Genomic DNA, 24153 nt, shown 5'->3' with positions numbered 1-24153 from the left:
TCTTTTGCAAGCTGTTTCTCAAAAGTATCTTATTTATGGGGCACCTAGATGGCTCAGCAGGCTAAGTCTCTGCCTTCGGCTCAGATCATGATCTCAGGGTCCTGAGATCGAGCCCCGCATCAGGCTCTCTGCTTAGCAGGGAGCCTGCTTCCCCCTCTCTCTCTGCCTGCCTACCTGGGATATCTCTTTCTCTCTGTCAAATAAATAAAAAATACAAATAAATATAAATAAAATAATAAAAATAAAAAAATAAAAACAAAAATATTTTATATATTTCAGAGAGAGCACTAGTGAGCGACAGAGGGAGAGGGACAATCAGACTCCTCGCTGAGCAGGAATCTGGAAGCAGGACTCAGTCCCAGGACACTGTGATCATGACCTGAGCCTAAGGCAGACATGTAAGTGACTGATATATCCAGCTGCCCTTTTGCAAGCAATTAATGAAAAATACCTTCGATTTATATACATAATATACACAAAATTTAGGGATCCTTTCTTAGCCAATTGGGTACAAATTCTCTACTTGGAACTTTTTTGCAGTGAGAAAGAGGGCAAGGGATACAGAGGAATATCTCTCTTTCTCTAACACCAATAGGCAAAACCCTTATTTAAAAAAAAAAAAAAACAAAAAAAAAACCCTTAATATCTAATCATTCTCCTATTCTGAAACTATTACAGACACAGAATTTCAATGTTCAGGTTGAGAACCCTTAAAAGGTTATATTATTCAATCTTCTCCTCCTCACCTTACAAGTAAGAAAGATGAATTCTTGAAAGGGAAAACATTTTCATTTTGAAACCACTAAATACAATATAAATGCAAATACCGTTAGGTGTAAGAGAACTGTTACAGTGTCCATGAAGGATTTCATGGACCTTAGGTGACATTTAACATGTAGCAATCCAACAAACCCAAAAGTTACCAACCCCAGAGTGACTCTATCTCAAAAAATGGAGGACAAAAAAGTTCCATTTCTAAATTCATAAATACTTAGGAAAATACCATCTATTTCAAAATAGTACACCTATGAAAGCATCGAAGATAAGTAATAAACAAGGACACAGAGTTGAGAGAAACTGAGAGAATCCTTGGCAGGAAGAGAATCCTGAGAAACAATAGCCAATCAGAAGAATGAAAGGATATAGTTCCCACTGAGAATACCAACACTGAAACCTATCAACAAGGACAAGCTTCCTCTTGTTGAGACCTAAAGCAGACCTTTACAGATCCGGGGAGATACAAGGGATCTATCTGCAGTGGTGGTGGCACAACACAGAGGCTGAGACTATGGAGTCAAATAGAATACCTGGGTTCAAATACTGGCTACCTCAGACACCAGTAGTAGAATATGGTCAAGTAATAACTTGTGTGACTCAGTTTCCTCATTTTCAAATGGGAATAAAAATAGAATCTATCTTATAGGATTGCTGTTGAATAAATGTTACCCTACTAGCTATTAACTATTACTTTGATATTAGCATCATGTCAAAAAATAGATTTTCTCCCATATTACTGATAGAACAGTATTTCCAAGAATACAAACTTTGTTGGCAATCCACTCAATAATTAACTTCCAAATGAGTTCTATAAATACGAGCTCCTTTTTGCTTGTATCACATGTTCAATTTGTCCAGTTAATCAACTGGTGTGTCTGGAGAAAACTGGAAGACCTCTGTATATGTGCAAAGATATCCCTTAGCAAGTTATCTTTGCCTAATAACAAACAGGACTTTTTCTCTTTATTTAACAGCACTAAATATGTCTGACTTCTAACTCAGCTGCAGGTTTGCTTTTATGCAGTCCAGAGGTGATGACTGACATGTAGTTTAAGGAATTGAAGGATAATGATCCTCTCAAAATTCAGCTGATACAGTTCATGAACAAGGTATTTATATTGTTCCTACTGAGTTCTGGTTCTTTAAGAACATCAGGAGGAATAGAAGATAGTATGAAGAAATTCATTTACAAGGATTTTCATTACCTACAAGGGTAAAATCTGTAGTTTTTAACAGTTATTTTTCAAGGGCACACTTGCTCAGTAAAGAGTGCCTCTCCCCACTCTCACTGCAAAACTTCTAGAAAGAATGGATTCACAAAGTAATGAGCAGATGACAAGGTTTCAAAAACATGCTTTACCAAAAAAAGCACATGAAGAAATGGGGGGAGGTGTATGAAAAAACTTTCTTACTTACCACCATCACACTAAACTCAGATCTCTAGTCCTTTTGAGATTTACTATATGGCTGGATTTTTTTCTCTTTTAAGGCTCAAGATAACTCATAAGTATATGCTACATGTTATCCCTTTGTCATAGATGAAAAACTGAGGCTTAGAGAAATGAATTGTAACAAGGTAACAACAAAGCATGTGTGGAGCAGAATTAGAAACAGAGGAGTTCTCACCTCCTATCCCTCGAAGATTCTGTATTCTTCTTTTTTTTTTAATTTATTTTTATTTTATTTATTTGTCAGAGCGAGAAAGAGAGAGCACAGGCAGACAGAGTGGTAGCAGACGCAGAGGGAGATGCAGGCTCCCTGCTGAGCAAGGAGCCTGATGTGGGACTCAATCCCAGGGCGCTGGGATCATGACCTGAGCCCAAGGCAGCCGCTTAACCAACTAAGCCACCCACGCATCCCAAGATTCTGTATTCTTAAGCCTATACCATGAATTCAGTGTATCACGACCAGAATTATTAAATATTTCAATACAGAACAGAAAACATCAAGCATGTAAAGAGGATAAACATTATTTCAGGACAGGAGTTTTTTAGTTCTATGCGTGGATGTGTAAAACATGTCTTACCATGCAGTAAAAAGGTTTTAAAATCATTGCTCTATACTAAATACTGCCCCCCAAGAATTAAATAATTTGATGGGCTTTGTACTGTATCTTATTCATAAAAGCAGAGTTCCTGCTCTTCAGGAACCTATCCTTTCAACCTACAGAAAATCTCAGTGGTATTCCAAGATTGTCCTTAATATTTACTAAGTTCAGGGGCGCCTGGGTGGCTTAGTGGGTTGGGCCTCTGCCTTCGGCTGGGGTCATGGTCTCAGAGTCCAGGGATCGAACCCCGCATCCGGCTCTCTGCTCAGCAGGGAGCCTGCTTCCCTTTCTCTCTCTCTCTCTCTCTGTCAAATAAATAAATAAATAAATAAATCTTAAAAAAAAAAAAATTTACTAAGTTCAATGAACCACACTAAAGTAGACCTGCCAGCATAAACAAAGACAACTGTAAAAACTTTAAGATTTCATCATTTTATTAGCTATATAATGTGAAAACAATTCCTCTCATCAGGAAGTGTTTTTTTTTTTTTAAGATTTTTAAAAATTATTTATTTCTTTTTAAAGATTTATTTATTTGGCAGAGAGAGAGAGTACACAAGCACATAAGCAGGGAGAGTGGCAGGCAGGAGAGGGAGAAGCAGGCCCCACTGAGCAGGGAGTCCAAAGTGGGACTCGATCCCAGGGGCCTGGAACCATGACCTGAGCTGAAGGCAGATGCTTAACAGACTGAGCCACCCAGGTGCCTCTAAAGATCTTTTATTTATTTGAGAGGGAGGGAGAGAGAAAGTGAGAGCGCAACAGCAGAGGGAGGAAGAAGCAGACTCACTGCTGAGCAAGGAGCCCAAAGTGGGGCTTCATCCCAGGACCCTGGGATCATGACCTGAGCCAAAGGTAGACGCTTAACAGACTGGGTCACCCAGGTGCCCCCGGAAAGTATCTTTATATCAACTTTAGGCAGGCAAAGCCTGGGAACTGAAAGACTCATGAAGTCAGGTCACTTGGTAAGACCGGACCTCAGACCTGAGTGTTCATCACCTTCATAGGAGGAAGTCTCAAATCAAAGCTCAATTTAGAAACTAAGAAATACCAAAATATATCTATACCTTTAACCTTTAAAATGAATCATTTTTAAAAACATTTAAGGAATCTTTATACTTTATACATTTATACTTGCATTATATTAAGCAGTACATAATTTCAGCAAAGCCCTTGAGTAAAACTGCCTGACACTTAAGAGCATCCAATGAATGAATGAAGGAAGGAAGGAAGGAATGGACTGTAAGTCACCAACTAAGCCTTCCTTTTTAAAACTTACCCAGCAGCTAAAGTAAAATCTACTTAAAATCCTATACACAATTGTGTGGAATTAAGTTAGACTGGGGATAAAAATGCAGAAGCCAAAGGAAAAAAATAAAGATTTTTTTCTGGTAAGATAAATTTTGGAAACAACTTTTTTAAACATGAAAATAAAATGTTCTCTTGCTTGCAAAATTACTGTCCCACGCAAGGCACCAATAGCAAATTCTGCATTTTATCCTAGAAATTCTATACAAACTATCTTTTGGGCAATGATAATGGCTTTCCCAACAGCTTAAGAAAAATCACTTCTGACTGCAGTAAATATACCGAGGCAAATATGGAATCCTTCTGCACTGTTAGCTGATTTGTGTCTACAAGTGTTAAGTTTATTTCCTCTAGGGCAACTCGGGGTTTGACAGCTTTCTGGACCGCCCCAGCCGACTCAGTAGAAGCCCTACTCCGTCTCTAAACGTGGTTGTCTAGAGAAAATAAAGCATTTAACTCAACATAAACGGCCAATAATCAACTTTCAAAGGTCAAAGGGGACCTAGTTTTTAACCTTCCCTCAGCAACACGTGTTTAGTACAAACTTCCGGGTGAGGTTACAATTGGCTGCGCAATTCAATGAATAAAAACGCTGCTTTATTTGACCCTCATTTTCTTGCCCGTTCTTTCCCCCACGTTTCTCAACCAGCAACTCCCCAAAACAAAAGCTTCCTACAGTATACGGAGCCCGCACATAAAAAGGGCTTCTCTGTGCGAGATCAAGTTAGTGGTCCGAAAACATTAACCAAACAGCAGCACAAAGCCGGGGTGGAAAGGGGGAGGAGCTGGATGCCAGGGTCAGGAAAGAAACAATCACAAGGGTTCAGGAACATCCAAATCTCCTCAGCGGTTAAACCGATCTCAAACCACTTCTGGGAAACCACCAGCATACACTGGTTTGGGGAACTTTAGATGCTCGTTACACCAAACACTCTTACAAGCAAGCAAATCCCCAACTGCTTTCTCTGCACAGATGCTTAGGGTCTAGGAGGCGAGCGAGCTCGAGACAAAATTAACCCGATCACCCGGTGAGGCTTGAAGGTGGCCCCCACGTGTCCCACGTACTGCCTCGACGCCCTGAGAGCGAGGTAATCAGAAAACTGCAGGTGTGGGGTTCCGATTTAGGGTGCCCCTATCTCCTCCCGCACTCGCCCCAAACCAGGAGCAACCCTCAGACAGGAGGACTTTTGAAGGATTGCGGAGCTCACTTTCCTGCGGGTCCGGGACCTCGCATCCCTGAGCGGAGCAAGGAAAGCAAGGAGGGCGACCCAAGTGGAGCCGAAGCCGGTGCCCGCAGATCCTGCCTCCGCGACCAAACCGGGTGCCTCTAGCCCGGGACAGCGGGGGCCCCCGAGGCCCGAGAGCCCCCACGCGCAGCGAGCGCAGGGCCCGGCGCTGACGGGCGGAGGAAGCGAGCGCGGCGGGGCCGGCGCCGGGACCTTGCCCCCGAGCGCCCCGGGGCGCGCAGCTGAGGGGGCGGCGATGGGCGGGGGAGGCCCCAAGTCGGGGTGAGGTGGCTGCCCCCCCCCCAGCCCGGCCCCACACGGCCCCCTGAGGAGGGTGGGAGTGGGAGGCTGGCTGTCCGGGAGGAGGAGTGTGGAAGCAGAAGAGGGGTAAGAGAAGGACTTACTTTCCCCGCGGGATCCGACGCCGGAAGAGCTCCTACCGGGTGGCGAGAGCTTGAAGAACTAGAGGCGACTGGAGCGGAGGCGGCGGTGGCGGCGGCAGCAGCGGCGTCCGGCTCTGCCTACCTCCCCGCCGCCATCTTGACGCCCCTCCCCCCAGCCCCCCCGCCCCGCCGGAGGGGAGGGGGTGGGGCGACGGATGAGGCGCCGCGCGCACCCAGCGCGCGCCGCACGCCCCACGTGACTTCCTTCCTCCTCCTCCTCCTCCCCCCCCACCCCGCTCCCCAGCGCCCCCCTCCGCCCCGCCTCCCTCCTAGGTGAAGGAAGATGATTCCACCCCCCATCTTGACCGCCCCCTGCCTTCGCTGCCAAGCACGGACTCCGCCTGCTCCAGCCGACCCGGTACCAGTGGTTGGATCCAAGAGAATTCCGGAACCCAAACGGTCCATTACCGCGGCTCCGGGGTGGGCGAGGGGTGAGGGGGCCGGGTTTCCGAGAAGGGGGAGGGGGGAAGGCGAAGGCCTCCTAGAAGAGTCACGTGTCTACTGCTTCCGCCGGGGCTCGAAAGACCTCGCGAGAATTCCGTTCCCCCTCCCTTTCTGCCCCGCGGGCTGTCGGGAGGAAGGTCTGCTCTCTGAGTTGCCACGATTAGGTCCGCCGGAGGTTCGGGCGCATGCGTCCTACACCTGCTTTCAAAGTCTGGCTAGGAGGGGCCCAAAGCTATTTTGAAAACCTTTTTGCTGTGTCTCCGGCCCAGGAAGTTACCTAGTGGCGTCTGTGTTGCTTTGGAAAGCTCTTCATTACATAGTCCTAGAAAAAAAAAAAAATTCGCGTATTCATTGCTTGTTAGGCTTGCTGAAAGCACTTTATTGGATATAAAACCGCAGTATAACTCGGAGCCCCTCTGCTGGGCCACTGCCATTATCATACTCTAAGGGGTGTGACCAGAGTCAGCCCCACTGCTTTTTTTCTGAACGGAACTATTGCTCTCAATTAATGATTGCTGCAGAGTAGGTCTGTCGATACCATCTTTGGCTTCCCTCATTTCTCCACCTCCTCCTCCTTTTTCCTTTTCTTCTTCTTAAATGACCTAACAGAATAAACAAATTAACTTCTGGGTAACCCTTTTGTAAAGTCATTCTGAATGCTGTTTGACTCCGTTGCTTAGGTAATAGGCACGCTTGGGTGATTCTTGCCCCCTACTGGTGGCGCGTCCCACTGGCCTTGAGCTGAAAGAAACACTTGGAGTTGAAGGTGTGAGCTCTTCCAGAGAACCGTAGAGGGAAAACGGGGAGAAAAAAAAAATAGTCGTGTTAAGAAGATTATGAACCTTCCAACTCGGCCTCTGTATAAATAAGTATGTATTAAGTATATATGTACACATAAATGAACATTTTAAGTTGCCGACTAATCACTTTACTTCCATTATCTCATTTCATCCTTACATACCAAAAAAGCCTGGTAAAAGAAAAAAATGATAAAATTAGTTCCATAAGAACAATGCCTTCATCTGTCTTGCTCACTGCTAGCCACTAGACCACTTTCTGGCCTATTGTCAGCAAACAAGCTATTACAAATCTGTCCATTATGGGAGGAGAAGGAACTAAGGAAGAATGCAGAAGGAAAAAGGCTTTTTTTAAAACATCGTAGTTCATGCATTAGTGTCTTCCAAGATTGGTTGGTACAGTTCAGTTTCGAACGGACTCTCAAACTCTCTCTGCATGCTAGGACTACGTAGGTACCAGATTCGAACAGTGTAGGTCTGACCTAAAAACTCCCACCCTTAGAGCTACTTTCCCAGCATCCAGGCTAGATCTTTGCTTCCATCTCTGCATAATCTCCTTATTTGGGACCCAAGGAAAAGATGGTGTTTTGGGAGATACATGCAGTTTAACTGTGTATTTGCAAGCTAATGTCATATACAAGGTTATTCCTTGCAGGATCATTTGTAGAATCAAAAGATGGGAAACAACCTAAATGTCTTTGAAGAAAGGCCTGGTTAACTAAGCTATGGTACTTTGCTATAGTGAAACAGATGTTCAAGAGAATGAAGCGCTTCTGTCTATGAGAACAGGTAGTAACATATTTTGTGCATGTACACACATAGATTGTGTGTACACATATCTCAGAAAGGCAACAGGAGTAGTAGTTGTTATCAGGTGATGGGAATCAAACTACAGGGGATCAGAAGTAGGAGGAAGACTTACTGAGTACACCCAGACCAGAGATGCTATTGGAAGCAGAAGATTCCAGTAAAATAAATAAATAAATAACAATTCCAGGTTAAACATGGAATTGGCTGTTACAGCTGCCCTTTACACTCCATTCAACAAGTATTTATAGAGCCTTTGCTATGCACCAGGTACTATGTTAGAGATGAGGGGCACAAGTTTAAGAAAACCAAATGAAGGGAGAGACAGGAACTGTCCTTGCCCGTAATGTCCTTCCAGTCTAGTGGGCCTCAATCCAAAAATCACACAAACTGTAAACTTGTAGGGGCGCCTGGGTGGCTCAGTCTGTTAAGCGTCTACCTTCAGCTCAGATCATGATCTGGGTCCTGGCATTGAGCCCCACATCGGGCTCCCTGCTCAGCAGGGGGCCTGCTTCTCCCTCTCCCTCTGCCCTTCCCCCTGCTCATGTTCTCTCTCTCAGATAAGTAAAATCTTTAAAAAATGTAAACTTGTAACTGTGACATTGCTGCAAAGAAGCTAACAGCCTATTACAGAGGAATTTGACCTCATTAGGGAATTCAAAAAAGATTTCTTTGAGGAAGTGATAACTGGGCAGAGATTTGAAAAGTACGTATCATGTAGGCAAAGAGAAGAGGGAACTGCCTTTCAAGAAGAAGAAACAGCCTATGCAAATGTCCTGAAACAGGTGGGAGCCAAGCAAGTGGGGACAGTAACTCGGCAAGGGTATTGACTGTTAAGACATTGTCTCTTGAGGTGCTTGGGTGGCTCAGTTGGCGACTGCCTTCGGCTCAGGTCATGATCCCTGAGTCCCGCATCGGGCTTCCAGCTCCTCGAGGAGTCCGCTTCTCCCTCTGAGCTCCTCCTCTCTTCTGCTTGCGCGCGCTCTCTCTCTCAAATAAATAAAATAATAATAATAATAATAAAAACATTGTCTCTTGGCTCCAAACCCAAGCTTCCACACTCTGCAAAACTACATTTCTGCTTTGCCGGCTGTTTCAGCATTTGCTTCTGGAATAAGGAGTGCTGGAGGGAGACAACAAGGCTGGAGGATGAGGGGAGTTTGCTGTGAACGTCATTCCAGCAATGTGTCTTCACCCCGGCAGCAGCTCTACTTGCTTCTCCTGCAGAGCTAGCCTAATCAAACCCTCCACTCAGACAGGAGGACCAGCAGGAACCTCCTCAGGGTCATCCTGTAAGGTCAGAGACACGCGCGCCAGCTAAGCATAGCCCCCGGCTTGGAGTTGAGGTTTCAGCAACATGGGGCCCGTCTGTTGCGTTTCTTAGTGACACCAACCCCTTTCCTTTGTCCCCTCGGGCTGCGTGGTGAGAGAAGTTCCTGTACTTGCTACCTCTGTGATGCTTTGAAGTTCTCTTTTCACCCTTTCAAGTTACCTAGTTAATCAGTTTAGACCTACTTGACAATTTTTTCAAATGTTTTATTTATTTATTTGGAGGGGGCAGCAGAAGGAGAGAGAGAGAGCATCTCGATCAGATTCCCCACTGAGCACAGAGCCCAACGTGGGGCTCCATCTCATGACCCTGAGATCACAACCAAAGCCAAAATCAAGAGTTGGATGCTTGAGCCACCCAGGCGTCCCCTTACATTAATTTATCTGTGCTGAAAACCGGGTGTAGTTTCTGCCTCCTGTGTGAACTTTGATTGACATAGCAAGTAACAAGGAATTATCAGTAGGATTATAAAAATAGATGAAGGCCATTCTCAAAGAGCCTTTTGTAACTGAGTTTGGACTTTATTCTGTAGGCTCCAGGGAACTCAGAAGCCTGCTATGCACAGAGGCTGCTCTTGTTGGATGTGCATTCTAGAAGGATCACTCTGGAAGCGATGTAGCAGATGGATCTAAGAACTGGACTGCAGGTATGAGGAAAAGACAGATTAAAAGAAGTTAACAGAAACCGAAATGGAGCAAAATTGTCCAGCAAAAGAAGAGGGCCAGGTTCAAGAAATATTTAGGAGGAAAAGCCAGCAACGTGTAGGGGCTGGTTGGATGGGGGTTGTGGGGAGGGAGGAGTCTTGAATGAAGCCTCAGTTTCTCCCTTGGATAATTAGGTAGGTAATAGTGCTATACCTGAAACTGTGACTTTAGGAAGGCAAACAGATGTGAAGAGGAAGACAATGAGTTTAGCTTTAGGTAATGTGGAAAGTTTTGTTTATCTATTGATATGTGATAACCCCCAAACCTGATCACTTTTAACACAACCACCATTTTGTTATTTCTCATGATTCTGTAAGCTGGGCTGGGCTCAGCTGGACAGTTCTGCTGGTCTTGCTAAGAGTCACTTGTGTGTCTATAACTATGTGTGCTCAACTTGGATGCTGGGACAGCTGTATTTCTCTCCATGTGGTCTGTGGAATTGCCTCATGGTTCTTACCTGGTGGCTTTAGGGTCCCAAGAACCCAAAAGCAGAAGCTTCTAACCTCTCTTGAATTTTAGCCTTGCAACTGACACAGTGATGTTTCTACCACATTCCTTCAATTAAAAAGGCCGCACAAGACTCAGGGAAAGACAACACAAGAGTGTGAGTGGAAGGGGTGCACCTGGCTGGCTCAGGTCAGTAGAGCACGCAATTCCTGATCTTGGAGTTGGGAGTTCAAGCCCAATGTTGGATATAGAGAATCCTTAAAATAAAATGATCTTTAAGTAAGAGAAAAAAAAAAAAAGAGTAGGGGCTCCTGGGTGGCTCAGTTAAGTGTCTGACTCTTGATCTCAGCTCAGGTCTTGATCTCAGGAGTTCAAACCCCATGCTGGGCTCCACACTGAGCATGGAGCCTACTTAAAAAAAAAAAAAAAAAAGTATGAATGGTTGAGAGGCATTGTTCTTTTTTTTTTTTCTTTTAAGATTTTATTTACTTATTAGAGAGAGACACAGCGAGAGAAGGAACACAAGCAGAGGGGAGAGGGAGAAGCAGGGAACCCGATGTGGGGCTCGATCCCAGGACCCTAGGATCATGACCTGCGCTGAAGGCAGCCACTTAACAACTGAGCCACCCAGACGTTCATTAGAGGCCATGAAAGTAAACCTATCATGAGAAATTTTATGGGGCCAATGGGACATCCAAGTAGAGATGTCTAGCAAGCCGTTGGGAGTCTACTGCTTGAGGATCTAGACAGGGATTAAAGAGAGGGGACGCCTGGGTGGCTCAGTTGGTTGGGCGGCTGCCTTCGGCTCAGGTCATGATCCCAGCGTCCTGGGATCGAGTCCCACATCGGGCTCCTTGCTCAGTGGGGAGCCTGCTTCTCCCTCTGCCTCTGCCTGCCATTCTGTCTGCCTGTGCTCACTCTCTCCCCCTCTCTCTCTCTGATAAATTAAAAAAAAAAAAACACGAGAGAGGACAAAGTTAGAATGCAGAGAGAAAAGCAGGGGGCCAAGGGCAGGACCATAAGGTTGTATATCTAAGAGGTGAGCACTCAGTGAGCCTGATAAAGGTCAGTCTGATATCATGGATGCCAAGGAAGTAGAGTTTCAAGGACTAAGTGGCCCACCATGTCTAATGCAGCAGACAGCACCAGAATGTGACCAGACCATCTATTGGATTTCTCACAATGGCAGACATCATAGTGGACAGAATTTTTTGTTTTTTTTTTTTCCTTTTCCGAGACCACTACTTTTTTTTTTTTTTAGCTGTTTTATATTCATAGCAAAGGGGCAGTTTGGACGCCTGGGTGGCTCAGTCGGCTAAGGTGCTACCTCCAGCTCAGATCATGATCCAGAGTCCTGGGATGGAGCCCCGCATCGGGCTCCTTGCTCAGTGGGGAGCCTGCTTCTCTCTCTGCCTCTGCCTGCTACTCTGCCTGCTTGTGCACACTCTCTTTTTCTCTGACAAATAAATAAATAAATAAAATCTTTAAAAAAAATAAAATTAAGGGGCAGGTACAAGACTTCCCATATACCCCCAACTCCCACACATGCACAACATCCCCGATTATCAGTATCCCCCACTGGAATGCTACATTTGTTGCAGTTGTTCTAGACCCACCTTGATACATTATCATCACCCAAAGTCCAGAGTTTTGCCTTAAGGTTCACTCTTGGTGGTGTATGATGTATGGGTTTGGACAAATGCATTAATGTCATGTATCTATCATTATAGCATCACTATCCTAAAAATCTAATGTGCTCTGGAACATGTTTTCGACTACTCAAAATCCATGTCTCCTTCTTCAGATAGTGGCACCTTAATTTGATCTCTCGCTCTCAAAGTCCATGTGGTTTGGAAAGTGCTAATCATCTCCCATACACAGTCCCCAGGGTGGAGCATTTCATTCAGGTCTGCCCAGTTGGAATGCCGGATGCACATCCGGGCCCCATCGATAGATTCAGTGCCAAGCCAATGAGTTACAGTTTCAGAACTTTATATTGAAAGTAGCAGGAGAAAAAGGTGCCTGGCTGGCTCAGTCAGTAGAGCATGTGACTCTGGATCTTGGGGTCATGAGTTCAACCCCTATAAGACATCATCTGAAAGTTGTAGGAAAAAGACTGCCTCATCACTGGTGTTGCTTAGAGCAACAAGGGAAGTGGGGACAGAAGCCCTGTGGAATGGGAGACCACTCTGTGAGGCCGACCTAGAAAGTAGTAGAGCAAAGAAGTGGATAGTGAGGGGGAAAGAGAGACTAAATCCAAATGACATTCTTTGACTCACTAGATCCCAACAGGCCTGAGGTTACCCCTACCCTTGAACTTTTCTGTTAGGAGCGATAAGAGACATCTTCATTTCCTTGAGCCAGGTTGGGCTGGGTCTCTTTAACTTGCAATCTAAAACAATCTTGACCAAAGAGATACTAATTAAAAATGGAGAAGTTGCAATGTTGAAACATATATTTAAACTAATTTTTTAAAAGTTTTCACTGGCCTCATTATCAGACTTTTTAGAATATAGACTGATAGAGACTCAAACTGTCCCAAGAGAGTGTGGACATTTTTTTTTTTTAAGATTTTATTTATTTATTTGACAGAGAGAAATCACAAGTAGATGGAGAGGCAGGCAGAGAGAGAGAGAGGGAAGCAGGCTCCCTGCTGAGCAGAGAGCCTGATACGGGACTTGATCCCAGGACCCCGAGATCATGACCTGAGCCGAAGGCAGCAGCTTAACCCACTGAGCCACCCAGGCGCCCTGGACATTTTTTTTTTTTAAAGATTCTATTTATTTGACAGACCGCGATCACAAGCAGGCAGAGAGGCAGGCAGAGAGAGAGGAGGAAGCAGGCTCCCTGCTGAGCAGAGAGCCCGATGTGGGGCTCGATCCCAGGACCCTGGGATCATGACCCAAGCCGAAGGCAGAGGCTTCAACCCACTGAGCCACCCAGGCGCCCCGAGTGTAAACATTTTTAATCTCCACAGAGTATCTCTGTAGGAAAGGGAAAACAGAATGGAAGAATGGCAGAGAGATGAAAGCAAAGACTTCAGGCATAGGCCCTCAGGCCCAAGCAACAAGGGTTGAGGAGTTTCTTGCCTTTAAACACATCAGGTATGCAAGAATCATGACCTGTTTCTTAATACGGATTTTTAGAACTTTCTGGCAACTCTTCACACACAAAAAGTGTTTAGTTATTATTTGTTTGGATCATTGCTATAACTTGTCTCTACCTTCTCTAAGGTATTATAGTGGCACACGCATAGAATAGTGATGGGACGGAAGAATGAGATTGAGGAGAAGAGGTTCTCTTTAAAGTTTTCACCCTGTGTATTAACTGAAAATCATACTTTTTTACTTTTTTTTAAAAGATTTTATTTATTTATTAGAGAGCAAGTGTGTGTAGGAGTGGAGAGGAGGGGCAGAGGGAGAGAAAAAAGCAGACTTCTCACTGAGCGGACTTCCCACTGTGACCTTGGATACAGGGTCTTTACAGATCAAATCAAGTTAACATGAAATCATGAGTATGACCACTAATCAAACGTGACTGTGTCCTTATAGAAGGGAAATTAGGAAACACGTGGAGACAGGGAGGATGCCATGTGGAGATGAAGGCAGAAGTCAGGGTGATGCTTCTACAAGCCAAGAAACGCCTAAGTTTGTCAGCGTACCACCAGAAACTAGGGGAGAGTCATGGGAACAGACTCTTCCCGACAGCCCTCCAGGGGAGCCAGCCCTGCCCACACTTTGGGATTTGGATGTCCAGCCTCTAGAACTCTGAGGCAATGACGTTTTGTTGTTTAAGCCACTCAGTTTGTGGTGCTCCATTACAGCAGCCCTAGGAAACTATTCCAACCATTACGTACATCTCTCAGAAAGAAAATGATGTCTCTCCACCCCTTCAAATGCACAAATTGGTCTGTTTTTTTGTTTTGTTTGTTTTGTTTTTTAAAAAATAAGGGGCACCTGGCTGGCTCAGTGGGTTAAGCCTCTGCCTTCGGCTCAGGTCATGGTCTCAGGGTCCTGGGATGGAGCCCCACATCAGGCTCTCTGCTCACCAGGGAGCCTGTTTCCCCCACCCCCCGCCTGCCTCTCTGCCTACTTGTGATTTCTGACAATCAAATAAATAAATAAAATCTTTTAAAAAAAAAACAGAATTAAAAGCCATGCAGAAAACAATTTAAAAATCACATTGTAAATTGAACAGTTTGATTTGTGCTCTTAAACCATCTTTAAGCTGACTTTTCAAACAAACACCCTTACCGATCGATACATACATTCTCCATTTGCTTTTTCAATAAAATGATAGCCTCTAAAGAATTCCCAATCAACTGAAGAATTGGTTTATATTACTTTTTTTTTTTTAAGATTTTATTTATTTATTTAACAGAGAAAGAGAGATCACAAGTAGGTGGAGAGGGAGAGGAGGAAGCAGGCTCCCCGCCATGCAGAGATCCTGAGCAGGGCTTGATCCAAGGACCCTGAGATCATGACCCGAGTCAAAGGTAGAGATTCAACCCACTGAGCCACCCAGGTGCCCAAGCACCTGAGTCTTGATTTCAGCTCAGGTCTAGAGCTCAGGGTCATGAATTCAAGCACCATGTTGGGCTCCAACGCTGGCCATCGAGCCCACTTTTAAAAAAAGGGGTTGGCACCTGGGTGGCTCAGTCAGTTAGGCATCTTCCTTTGGCTCAGGTCCTGATCTTAGGGTCCTGGGATCCAGCCCCATGTCGGGCTCCCTGCTCAGTAGGGGGTCTGCTTCTCCCTCATCCTCTGCTTCTCCCTGCTTGTGTTCTCTCTCTCTCTCAAATAAATAAAATCCTTAAAAAAAAAAAGTGTGGGATGCAAAGAAGACACACCCACTTAACAGATGAGAAAAAAGACTCAACCAAAGAAGGTATTGGTTCTGTATCATCTGATACCAAAGTTTATGCTGTCAACATCATTTTTGCATAGTCTCTCCATGCTCAATCACCAGGGGCCTGACCACAGAGTCCTCTCTTAAGATGCTAACTTAACAGACAAGTTTTGGCTTCCCTCTGAGGACACCAAGAAAAGAATGGGAATAGAGAAGAAAGTGTTAATAGCCCAAATTACAGCAATTCCCTTAGATGCAATTTTGTAACTTTATTTTAGTCACTGCTAAATGGCTACCATCTCCCAACTCCTACATCTCCATATGCTTTATACTCATTCTCTCATTTAACCCTAACACTGAGCCTCTCAGGTAAAGAGTATTGTTTTACTGTCACTTGCTTGAGTTCCAATTATAGTACATACATTATATGTACATATTACACATTAATGTATGTATATATGTATATAGAGAGGGAAGATTTATATATTTATATATGTGTAGCCATCCATGCTTATATATATTTATATGTATATATAGATACACACATACATACAATAGAAAAAATACATACGTGTGTTTGTATATTATGTGTTTCACCGAAGAGTGAGATGGATTTAGTAGATCACATTGGCCACCAGCTAAGGAATTTTAGGACACACATGCCCCATTTGATAGAACCTTACAAGAACTGATGCTAACATGAAATATTTAACAATAGCAAAAGCCTGGAGGAAATACGAATGCAAAAATAACACTAGAGTAAGGAAAGTAATCTTAGCACTGGTGTGATTTCACCCACATGATGTAGCTGTCTTAGGAAAGTGGGGACCATTAAGCAAACATTCCAGAAACATGTGACATTATTCCAAGATTCGAAGCCTCAAAATAGATGATTGTAATTTATGTAACTATTTGCAGTGATTAACTGTTCAGATTCACCATCTGAACTGATAGATTCACCATCATCTATCCTTGGCTTAAAACCATTCAGTGACTTCCCATTAGACTTGGAATAAAAGTCTGAGTCCTCACCATGACTTTCGTGGTGGGTCAGGGTCTGGGAAAACAGGAAATTCATGAAAGAGGTGGTGGGAACACTAAGGTAAGTGAACCACAGGAAGTAGCTCCCACCTTGATGGAGAACAAGCTAGGGAGAGTAGAGCTAGAAGAATCAGAAGAGCCTGTAAGAATCTGGAGGCTGCATGAAATGCCACCGTGAGAAGCAGCATTGTCATTACTTAGGTGACCATGATGAGAACTGCAAGCAAACAGGCATGAGTAACTCCCTTTTCCCTCCCCCTGCCTTCCAGATTCCCCGGATCCTCTCCTGGTGACAAAACCTAACCCTAGCTGACAAAGGAGCAATATGGTTTGCAGCCCCAGCGTTGCAGAACAGGATAGGGAAAACTGGATTTGGAGGTGAGAGGCCAGCCCAGCGTTCAAGGGCCTCTGTGATCTAGCACCAGCCTCTGTCAACAGCCTGATTCCTTCCATTCTCCCCACCATGTGCTCAATTCCAGTCACACTGGGTGTCTTTTCTTTCCCAAGCACACTAAGCTCATTCCCGCCTCCAGACATTTACACATGCTATTCCCTTTCCCAAGAAGTACCTTTTCCCTTGGGTCATATTAATTTAGGGTATAACTTAAAGCCACCAACGAAAGGATTTCTCTGACTTCATCAAATCTATAAAAGCAACCCTCTCCCCACTCACATTCCATAAAATTCCCCCATTTTCATTTTACTCATAGCATTAATCACTATTTAAGATTATCCTTTTTTTTTTTTTAAGATTTTATTTTTAAGTAATCTCCACACCCAACATGAGGCTCAAACTCACAACTCAGAGATCAAAGAGTTGAACACTCAGGGGACGCCTGGATGGCTCAGCGGGTTAAAGCCTCTGCCTTTGGCTCAAGTCATGATCCCGGCGTCCTGGGATGGAGCCCCACATCGGGCTCTCTGCTCAGTGGGGAGCCTGCTTCCTCCTCTCTCTCTCTGCCTGCCGTTCTGCCTACTTGTGATCTCTCTCTCTGTAAAATAAGTAAATAAAATCTTAAAAAAAAAAAGTTGTACACTCTAGGGCACCTGGGTGGCTCAGTCGTTAGGCATGTGCCTTCGGATCAGGTCATGATCCCAGGGTCCTGGGGTGGCATCCCACGTCAGGTTTCCTGCTCAGCAGGGAGTCTGCTTCTCCCTCTCCCACTCCCCTTACTTGTTTCCTCTCTCGCTGACTCTCCCTGTCAATTATATAAATATAATTTTAAAAAATTAATTAATTTTGAAAAAGTGGTTTCTTGTTTGTTTCTTCCCTAAAAATATGGGGGAGGATTTGTATCTTATTCATCACTGTATCTTTGGGGTACCAAATGGTGCCAGGTATACAATTTACTAACTATAGAATAAATGCATTTTTAAAACATTTTAACGATTTTATTTATTTATTTAACAGAGAGAGCACAAACAAGGGGAACAGGAGAGGCAGGCTCCCAGCTGAGCAGGGAGCCCAATGTGGGACAGGATCCCAGGACCCTAGGATCATGACCTGAGCTGAAGGCAGAAGCTTAACAGACTGAGACACCCAGACGTCCCTCAATTCTCATTTCTGCTTAGGTCATGATCTCAGGGTCCTGAGATAGAGCCCTGCCTCAGGCCCTATGCTTCGCTGGAATCTGCTTGAGGTTCTTCACCCCCTTCACAGACTCCTTTCCATGCCTCTAATAAATAAATAAAATCTTAAAAAAAAAAAAAAAAAGTGTCACTCTCTACTTTTCCCAGTGCTTTCACATACTTCACCTTATTTAGCTTTCCTTCATTTTTTTGGTGCAATGGTAGGGTCCTTGGGCAATGGTGAGGACACCAAAACCTTCTTGGGGACCAAAGGGAGACTAGTGGATGAGTGACCTCTGCCGACATCTCCAGGAGGGGCTCCCAGAGAAGAGCCGTAGCGGGACACCTTCCCTGTGTTCAAAGCAAAGACTATCCAGGACATAGGTGTTTCTCTGGGGACCTACTCGGAGGGTCCCCCGAGTGGGGCACTGGCCGGGGTGGTTTCCCAGGGTTTAAGGTAGCCATCTAGTGGGCTCGAGTCTCCAGACTGATCCAGACCCTGCAATTAAACTGCTGGGTGATCCTGGGCAGCAAGTAAGTTACCTGGTCCCCCTGGTCGCCTTTCTCCATCTGGAAAATGGGTAGGTAACATGGGCTGGGATTTCTGAGGTTCTGGGAGGTTCATCCTCTGACCCATTGGGTTAGGACAAGCTGGGCCGGCGAGTTTTGACTACTGGAGACTCAGCAAACCTTTCAAACTTAGGAATGAGTGAATTAAACAGCTGGAGGAGTCAAAGGGCTGGAGACGCCAAACTGCTGGGAGAACTAAGGTTTTGCAGGTCATGAGAGGAGGGCAAGGGGTCAGACGTCGGGTTCCGGTCAAACCCAAGAAGAACCGGAAGTCCCAGATCCGGTCCGCTCAGAGCCAGGGCCTCCAGCCGCGTGACTAAACCTCCCGAGGCGGAGCTTCGGCACCGGGAGAGGGCGGAGTCTGGGGCCTCCCAATGGTAGCGCGGGTGTCCTCCCACCTCAGCCAATCAGCGCAGGGAGACGGCAAAATTTAAACCCCCTCCCACCTCCTCCGCGGGGACCTGTCCCTAAAGCGCTTGTAGAAAGTGCGGCCGCTTGCCCCGCCCCCGCCAGGAAGGCGGGAAGAGGGGCGGGTTTTCCCTCCTGGGTTCGCCTATCACGCCGGCAGCCTGGGGAGAGGCGGGCCACGGCGCCAATCAGGGCAGCAGCCGTATCTCAGCGGAGCAGTTGGCTACAGTTGTTGCAACTTTTTTCGAAAGCTGCGTTTCCCGGGAGATCCTAGGCGGTGACAGAGCCGGGCCATGGCTAGAGGTATTTGCCCAGGTGGTCAGCGCCGGGGCGGCCGGGGTGGGGGATCGTGCGGGCGGGGGACCAGGGTGGCGGGAGCGGCAGCGGGGAGCCGGTCTGCTGAGGTCTGCTCGGACCGAGCGCGGAGACTGGGCTGGGGGGGCGGGGGTTGTTGCGGAACCTTCTCCGACCCCCCATCCAAGTCTCCAGAAGTCCCTCCCACTCCCAGGCCTCGGTTTCCCCTTTCTAAAGTGTGGGCACCCGCCGGCCTGCCTCTCCAGGAACAACGGATCCATATGTCAAAGCTCTTCGGGGACTAAAGCGCAGGGCACCTCCAGGGAATGGATGTTATTGATACGGGGAGGGGGAGGGCGAAGCTTCGCCCCGTTTCGGGGCTCTCTCTTGCTGGGAAAGGAGGTGACTCCGAGGCCAGGGCGCAGATGGGTAACCTCCATCGTGGAGAGCGCGTCGGCGTGGACACCGCAGCAGGCGCCTTTCCTCTTCACGCCCTGAGTTACCTCATTTTGGGGGATGAGATGAGTCCCATGGCACCCCCCGCGGGCGACCCTTCGTCCCGCAGCTGGTCAGGACTCCTGCCTACGGAGATGGCTTGGGTGGGATTGTCCAGCCGCGGGAGGCGATGTCGCTGCCTTAAGTCCTTCTTTGCACACTTAGTTTGCTGTCAGGACAGTAAGACCCACGTTATGCGGCAAAGTGATCTCCAGCCGCTGGTCATTCCCAGCTGCTGTGTCTCCTTCATACAAAAACTTGAGCGTGACGGTTGAGTAGAATTATTATTTCAGAAAAAAGAGTTGAGGTTTGACATTTTTCTCAAAATCCCAAGGCAGTACACGTTAGCAGGAATTTGCCTTAATGCAGTACGCTCCCTAGTACAATAATAATGAATAAAATAAGATTCATTCAGCAAATATTTATTGGGGACCTTTGTTTTCAGGCCCTACACCGAATTGCATTCTTTATTATCCAGAGTCTTTTAGTGTCTTTCAGAACAACCCAGGTTCTGATTAAGAAATGAGGCAAAGTGAACTTCAAATTAACGTGGTTCATAACCCCGTCCACAGAGAGAGTTAAGACGAATATTTTTTCTTTAGGAAAGTATTAAGCATCTAAAAGTATACTTAATAGTATCTGACAAATCATAATAAATGTATGCTTCCCCGATTCATTTTTCCCATTAGAACAAAATCATTCAAGCTGTTTTAACAGTAGTGCCTTTATTTTATTTTATTTTTTTAAAAGAATTTATTTATTTATTTGACACAGAGAGATCACAAGTAGGCAGAGAGGCAGGCAGAGAGAGAGAGAGGAGGAAGCAGGCTCCCTGCTGAGCAGAGAGCCCGACTCGGGACTCTATCCCAGGACCCTGGGATCATGACCTGAGCCGAAGGCAGTGGCTTAACCCACTGAGCCACCCAGGCGCCCCCAGTAGTGCCTTTAAAAGAAAAAAAAAAAAAAAAAAAAAAAAAGATGGCTTGCTTTAATTAATCTATAGGGAAAACAAAACTAAGCAATTTGCCATTGAAATATTTAAATACTTAATATAGGCAAATACTAATTACCATTGAGGGCCAGGCACTTTATTATCTCAGTTAATCTTTACAAATTGTTATTCCCATTTTTCAGAGGTGGAAGCTTGAAGTCCAGTGCCACTGTCTAGTGCCATGCTATGCCTTTCCTTGTTCCTCTGTGTCCCTTAGCCAAAGTGAGGACAAGTGTTCCCAGCTCACACGGTGGCAGGCTTACAAATCACCTTTGTAATTTATTGGTTAGTGATTCTCCCTTTACCACTTGACACCCAAATTGTAGTCATCTCTTTCTTTCTTTCTTTCGTAGTTACTTATTTCTTAAGGCTTTGTTACTCTTGTAGATTATTAAATTGGGCATTTGGTAGTGTAAATATCAAATCCTTTTTAATACTCTGAATGAAGAGTCAGGCTTTTTCTTCTAGAAAAGCTGTCTTTGTTGCAAACGTGTAGCTCACTTTGAGAACCCTGCTGGGTCCCATGAACAAAATGTTCAGATACCAGGCAACTCCTTTCTGGTTTTAAAGTTTTACAGTCATGTAAATATTTTCAACCTTAAGTATATTAGTTTGAGGAGGATTAGCCCATCTGCTTTTCTCCATTTCTGCTGCCATGGCCAGATGGCCTCCTAATTGGTCTCCCTCTTTCCACTTTCACCATTTCCAATTTATTATCCCCCAGCAGCTAGAGTGGTCCCCATGAACACAGTTTTTTTTTTTTTTTTAAGATTTTATTTATTTTATTTGACAGATAGAGATCACAAGTAGGCAGAGAGGCAGGCAGAGAGAGAGGGGGAAGCAGGTTCCTTGCTGAGCAGAGAGCTCGATGTGGGGCTCGATCCCAGAACCCTGGGATCATGACCCGAGCTGAAGGTAGAGGCTTTAACCCACTGAGCCACCCAGGCGCCCCTGAACACAGTTTTTTTTTATCATGTGACCTTCACTCCTTCTCCCTCTCCCACTGTTCTTAGGATCAAACCCACAATCCTCACCCTGGCCTGCCGGGCCCTGCCTACCCCTCTGGCTCAGCGTACTCCATCTGCCTTTACGTACACTGTTGTGTCCTTAGCAAGGGTCAGTAACGAAGTAGGTATTCAATAAATGTTTGTGGAATGAACGAATTCCTATTTTTGTGTCTGAGTTCAAGGGAAGCAATATACAGTCTTTAGGGTAGAGTACACTGGTACAGCAGCAGCTCTGGGTTCAGACCTCAGCTCTATTACCACTTGAGTCGGGTAATTCTGTCAACTGATTGGTCTTCCCTGAGCCTCAATTTCTACATTTGTGCAAGAGGGATAGTACCTTCTCCTAAAGGGTTGGGAAGTTTAAATTAAATAATGCATTTTTGTAGGGCCGAGCATGTAAATACTGAATAAATGTTAGCTATTAGTATCATTCCTGCTGAATTCTATTTCTGTGAGATCCTGGACAACATTAAGAGTTTTTCTTTCTGCTGATGGGTATATTCATTACATACACATAAACACCTCATGTCCGGAAACAGGAAACACTGTGTTGAAGGTTACGTTGAATGATTTGCATTAGATCTTCTAGAACCAGAGCTGCAGAGTTGAGGGATGGGTGCTAGACTTGGATCTGAACGTACGTGCCCCCTGCATTTGAGGGCCAAAACCGAGAAAGCTGTGGCCCTGAGCATGAGTGTGTAGTTGCAGGTGGGGGGGGGGGAGGATGTTGAACTAGCATGTGAAGTAGAAAAGATGATCTGAGTGGCTGCTTCCTGTTCTCAAACCACGATTCCCATGATCGTTTGGCGACAAACTGCAAGCTTTCTCCGCGCTGGAGATGGAGCGCACACTATTTCAAATGGCTTGACTTGCCTGTCAGTGTCACTTTAGAATCTTCTTTCACTCTCCCCGTAGTCTCTTGGGTATTCAAGTGAGCAGAGGATTCCATCCTACTGGAGTTAGGGTTCGTGTGGGGGCTGCCAGGGGAGAGGATAGGTGTCCGGACCAGCCCTGCCCCAGGATGCTAAAGCGGGAGCTGATCTGGGAGGTATGGTCCTGAGCCTATTCCTGCCATTTAATCCTATTTAATCTTATCCTTTCTAAGGGGGAGGCAGCTACTTCAAGGGACAGCCATTTCTTTCTCTGTGGACATCGGAAGGTGCCCTGAGTGGGCTAAGGAATTCAAGGTTCTTGGTCATTGTCCACAAGGAGGCTGAGGCCTCATCCGGGGGAGTGACTAGGCCATGGTCACAAAGCACCTCTGGGGCAGATGCAGGGAGAGAAACCCAATGCTTGCCTCCCAGGCCGTGACCGGAGTGGTAGGAGCTAGATGGCCTGAGGTGTCTTGTTTGCATCTGTGACTTAGCAGAAATACAGTGACTCTTGGCTGTGGGCCCTCAAACCCTTCAGCACAGTGGTGCAGGATGGTAAGCTCTGCCAACACAAGACACCCGACTGGCTGCAACCCCTGCCTTCCTAGGACATTTTCTCGTGGGGGTGGACAGGAGAACCAGGTGACTTGCTAATGCTTCTGCAATAGCATCTGTCCCTTTCATCTTGAATTTCCTCATCTGTGGCTGGGAGTGCAGGCTCCGGGGTCATTTGGCCAGGAAATTCATTTTTAGTTCTGAGAATTTGGCCAAAGCTCCTCCCTTTTCTGAGCCTCAATTTCCCCTTCTGTGGAAAGGATCTAAAAGGATATAATAATGGTGTGTACTTTTATAGGGCTGTTGTGAGGTTTGGATGAGATCGTGTGTGCACGGGAAGCACCCCACCAACTTGCCATTAAAACCACTGGCTCTATCTCCCAAGGGCCTGAACGGGTGCAGACCGCCTGGGTTTGACACTTGATCCCATCGATTTCTAGTTCTGTGGCCTTAAGCAAGCCCCAGCACCTCTCTAGAGCCCCGGTATCCTCATTTTTAACGGGTTTGCCACGGGACCTAACCCCCCCCCCCGGAGGATTAAATGCCCCCAAACGCTCAGGGAGCACAGGCTCGGGCACACTGGAAGACTCCCGCCTGTGGCGCTCACCGCTGCTGACTGCGCCTGGCACCGACCGGTCTCCCAAAATATCCGCGGAGCCAGGGAGAGAAGGAGCCTGGCCGGCGAGAGCCCGGGCTGTCATTATCATGTTTCCCACCCCTTCCTCCCCGAGTGGCTGAGGACGCGCGAGAGGGGGCGCGCCCGAGTCGGGATTCGTCGCGGCCGCCCGGCCCGCCCTCCCTCCTTCCCTCCCTCCCTCCGGAGGAGCCTCGCAGCGCCGCCCCTGCCAGCCCCTTCCCCGGGCCGGGAGCCGGACGGTGGGCGGCGGCGGCGAGCGGGCGGGCCGCGGAGGACGCGCCGCCAGCGCCTCCCTCCCAGAGTCCTCGGTCCCGGGCCGGCCGGGGCTGCCGCGGCGCGCTGGTGCCGGGCCCTGCCTCGCAGGCCATGGGGGAAGGGGGCGCCGTGGGGCGCCGCCGGCCCTGCCCCGGGGCGCCGCGGCGGCGCTGGTGGCGGCGGCAGCAGCAGCAGCAGCGGCAGCGGCAGCGGTGGTGGCCGGGCCGCGGCGGCGGCGGCGAGGGCGAGGGCGCGGGGCGCGCCGCCATGGGCCTGGCCGGGCT

The 24153-nt window shown here is 46.6% G+C and overlaps 2 protein-coding genes and 1 long non-coding RNA gene across 9 annotated transcripts in view; 2 read left to right on the top strand and 1 right to left on the bottom strand.

Annotated features, from left to right (window-relative positions):
- Positions 1-6016, bottom strand: part of SBNO1 (strawberry notch homolog 1) — a 57821-nt gene extending 51805 nt beyond the window's left edge. For both annotated transcript variants that reach the window (XM_059408268.1, XM_059408269.1), the window contains exon 1: positions 5760-6016. The gene's annotated coding sequence lies outside the window, so the exon portion shown is untranslated. The remainder of the gene's footprint in view (positions 1-5759) is intronic.
- Positions 5561-17904, top strand: LOC132023095 (uncharacterized). Of its 6 annotated transcripts, none has more exons than XR_009405854.1 (6): positions 5561-5742; positions 6043-6218; positions 6923-7111; positions 9709-9822; positions 16486-16594; positions 17628-17904. It is a non-coding gene; the product is annotated as an uncharacterized LOC132023095 (long non-coding RNA). The 6 variants fall into 6 exon arrangements; XR_009405853.1 differs by having other exon boundaries at positions 5562-5742; positions 6043-6197; XR_009405855.1 differs by lacking the exon at positions 6923-7111 and having other exon boundaries at positions 5566-5742.
- A 1085-nt stretch (positions 17905-18989) lies between these two features.
- KMT5A (lysine methyltransferase 5A) overlaps positions 18990-24153 on the top strand; it is an 18477-nt gene continuing 13313 nt past the window's right edge. Inside the window, exon 1 of the mRNA XM_059408267.1 lies at positions 18990-19066. The gene's annotated coding sequence lies outside the window, so the exon portion shown is untranslated. The remainder of the gene's footprint in view (positions 19067-24153) is intronic.

Source organism: Mustela nigripes, chromosome 8 (genome assembly GCF_022355385.1).
Source record: "Mustela nigripes isolate SB6536 chromosome 8, MUSNIG.SB6536, whole genome shotgun sequence".
Taxonomy (NCBI): domain Eukaryota; kingdom Metazoa; phylum Chordata; class Mammalia; order Carnivora; family Mustelidae; genus Mustela; species Mustela nigripes.
The sequence above is the reverse complement of the archived record's forward strand: the minus strand, read 5'-3'. Positions and strand labels throughout refer to the sequence as shown.